Genomic DNA, 4,016 nt, shown 5'->3' on the forward strand with positions numbered 1-4,016 from the left:
GAGTGGACGATCAAGAACGAAGTGTTCGTATTAAGATGGGTGTAAGACAAGGCTGTAGCCTTTCCCCCTACTCTTCAATGTGTACATCGAGGAAGCAATGATGGAGATAAAAGAAAGGTTCAGGAGTGGAATTGAAATACAAGGAGAAAGGATATCGATGATACGATTCGCTGAAGACATTGCTATCCTGAGTGAAAGTGAAGAAGAATTAAATGATTTGCTGAACGGAATGAACAGTCTAATGAGTACACAGTATGGTTTGAGAGTAAATCGGAGAAAGACGAAGGTAATGAGAAGTAGTAAAAATGAGAACAGCGAGAAACTTAACATCAGGATTGATGGTCAATGAAGTTAAAGAATTCTGCTACCTAGTCAGTAAAATAACCAATGACGGACGGAGCAAGGAGGACATCAAAAGCAGACTCGCTATGGCAAAAAAGGCATTTCTGGCCAAGAGAAGTCTACTAATATCAAATTCCGGCCTTAATTTGAGGAAGAAATTTCTGAGGATGTACGTCTGGAGTACAGCATTGTATGGTAGTGAAACATGGACTGTGGGAAAACCGGAACAGAAGAGAATCGAAGCATTTGAGATGTGGTGCAATAGACGAATGTTGAAAATTAGGTGGACTGATAAGGTAAGGAATGAGGAGGTCCTACGCAGAATCGGAGAGGAAAGGAATATGTGGAAAACACTGATAAGGAGAAGGGACAGGATGATAGGACATCTGCTAAGACATGAGGGAATGACTTCCATGGTACTAGAGGGAGCTGTAGAGGGCAAAAACTGTAGAGGAAGACAGAGATTGGAATACATCAAGCAAATAATTGAGGACGTAGGTTGCAAGTGCTACTCTGAGATGAAGAGGTTAGCACAGGAAAGGAATTCGTGGCGGGCCGCATCAAACCAGTCAAAAAAAAATTGGCACTCACTGTATTGCAGGAGTTCGAGTAACGAAGATTTTTCTGAGGTAAGTGATTCAGGAAAGGTATAGGTTATTGTTAGTCAGGGCCATTCTTTTGTAGGGATTATTGAAAGTCAGATTGCGATGCGCTATAAAAATATAGTGTGTCAGTTTAGTGATGATCAGAATAAGTAAAGAGAGAAATGTCTGAGTACGTTCAGTTTTGCTCAGCTGTTTGAAAATCAAATAACGTAAGAGGTTTACCAGCACTGTCATTCTTAAATTTTCTAAGGGGATGTTTCAACCTGACGGCAGCTCGCACTAAACCACTGGTAAAGTGGAGTTGGACGCCACAGCATTCCTTCGTGTACCCATTACTAAAGTCACGCTTACTGCATGCCTCAGGAAGCATCGTGTCAGCCGAACTCTCCTGTACGTCAAATTGTGCTACATATTTGCTTTCAGCCGTATTCGATTCAGTACCTCCGCATGAGTTATTCGATATACCTATCTAATGTTCAGCAGTCTACTCCAATATCACATTTTGAAAACCTCACTCTCTTCTTCTCGAAAGCGTTTATCGTGCACTTTTCACATCCGTACAAGCTAAGCCCCACACGTTCAGAAAAGATTTCCTAACACTTCAATTTATAGTAAATACTGACAAGTTTCACTTAATCAGGAATAACTTTTTTGCTATTGCCAGTTTGCATTATATATCCTCTCTAGTTCGGCTATCATAATTTCTTTTACTGCTCAGATAGCAAATCTCAAAATTTACCTAGTTCTTTTAGTGTATTACCTGTTCATAATCCCTCAGGATCACCTAATGTAGTGCGACGACATTCCGTTACCCTTCTTTTACTTCTATGATTGTTCATCTTATGTTCTCTTTTCAAGGACACTAAGCATTCCATTCAGCTGTTCGTCCAAGTCCTTTGCCGTCAGTGACCAAATGTCATCGGCACGCCTCAGTTATTATTCCTTTTTCCCTGAACTTTAATTATCCGCATCACGATTCACAAGAAGAACCCGAAGGAAATATACGTCACACACGGAAGAGGTCACTGGCACAACACACTATCGGTCTACTCTTGAGTGTTGTCCGTCATTGTAGGTAAATTAAGAAGATGTATTAGTACAAGATATGCAAAGGAGAGGTACACAGTTCACCGCGGTTTGTTTAAACATCGTGAACGTACAACAGAAATGCTCAAAGAACTGCAACGCGAGAGGTGACAATGCAGGCGATGTACGTCACTTAAGAGACCAGCTCGCGAATTTCAGCGGGCCCCCGATTCTAAACGAGTCACAAACCATACCGCTTCATTCAACATGTCTCTCTCTCTCTCTCTCTCTCTCTCTCTCTCTCTCTCTCTCTCTCTCGCGTAAGTACCATCATATAAACTTAAGGAAATTCGCACCCATATTGAGGGGTCAGGATAGTGTTGTTTCGCATCTAGCGCACATTCTGCGAATGCAGTAGAAAGCGGGTGGCGGGAGGGAAGTGGGGGCTGGTAGGTGCGATACACTCGTACAGGGCTACTACAAATGACTGAAGCGATTTCATAAATTCACTGTAGCTCCATTCATTGACATATGGTCACGACACACTACAGATACGTAGAAAAACTCATAAAGTTTTGTTCGGCTGAAGCCGCACTTCAGGTTTCTGCCGCCAGAGCGCTCGAGAGCGCAGTGAGACAAAGTGGCGACAGGAGCCGAGAAAGCGTATGTCGTGCTTGAAATGCACTCACATCAGTCAGTCATAACAGTGCAACGACACTTTAGGACGAAGTTCAACAAAGATCCACCAACTTCTAACTCCATTCGGCGATGGTATGCGCAGTTTAAAGCTTCTGGATGCCTCTGTAACGGGAAATCAACGGGTCGGCCTGCAGTGAGCGAAGAAACGGTTGAACGCGTGCGGGCAAGTTTCACGCGTAGCCCGCGGAAGTCGACGAATAAAGCAAGCAGGGAGCTAAACGTACCACAGCCGACGGTTTGGAAAATCTTACGGAAAAGGCTAAAGCAGAAGGCTTACCGTTTACAATTGCTACAAGCCCTGACACCCGATGACAAAGTCAAACGCTTTGAATTTTCGGCGCGGTTGCAACAGCTCATGGAAGAGGATGCGTTCAGTGCGAAACTTGTTTTCAGTGATGAAGCAACATTTTTTCTTAATGGTAAAGTGAACAGACACAATGTGAGAATCTGGGTGGTAGAGAATCCTCACGCATTCGTGCAGCAAATTCGCAATTCACCAAAAGTTAACGTTTTTTGTGCAATCTCACGGTTTAAAGTTTACGGCCCCTTTTTCTTCCGCGAAAAAAAACGTTACAGGACACGTGTATCTGGACATGCTGGAAAATTGGCTCATGCCACAACTGGAGACCGACAGCGCCGACTTCATCTTTCAACAGGATGGTGCTCCACCGCACTTCCATCATAATGTTCGGCATTTCTTAAACAGGAGATTGGAAAACCGATGGAGCGGTCGTGGTGGAGATCATGATCAGCAATTCATGTCATGGCCTCCACGCTCTCCCGACTTAACCCCATGCGATTTCTTCCTGTGGGGTTATGTGAAAGATTCAGTGTTTAAACCTCCTCTACCAAGAAACGTGCCAGAACTGCGAGCTCGCATCAACGATGCTTTCGAACTCATTGATGGGGACATGCTGCGCCGAGTGTGGGAGGAACTTTATTATCGGCTTGATGTCTGCCGAATCGCTAAAGGGGCACATATCGAACATTTGTGAATGCCTAAAAAAACTTTTTGAGTTCTTGTATGTGTGTGCAAAGCATTTTGAAAATATCTCAAATAATAAAGTTATTGTAGAGCTGTGAAATCGCTTCAATCATTTGTAATAACCCTGTACTCTAAGTGCCCTCCAGCGCACACTGCACTGGCTTGTGTCTGACTACACATGTACATAATAATTAAGTCAGGCGACTGAGAAAGTAGTGGTCTCGTAAAATGGTTTCCGTGACTACAGCTGTTACTCTTCCTTCCGTAATCGTAGTTGCCAGCGAAAATAACGGCATGAGCATACATACTGTGGCAGATATTGCACTTAGCTTCACAGCTGGAAGGTATTTCCACTGTAC

The sequence above is a fragment of the Schistocerca piceifrons genome, chromosome 8, assembly GCF_021461385.2.
Source record: "Schistocerca piceifrons isolate TAMUIC-IGC-003096 chromosome 8, iqSchPice1.1, whole genome shotgun sequence".
In the NCBI taxonomy this organism is placed as follows: Eukaryota; Metazoa; Arthropoda; class Insecta; order Orthoptera; family Acrididae; genus Schistocerca; species Schistocerca piceifrons.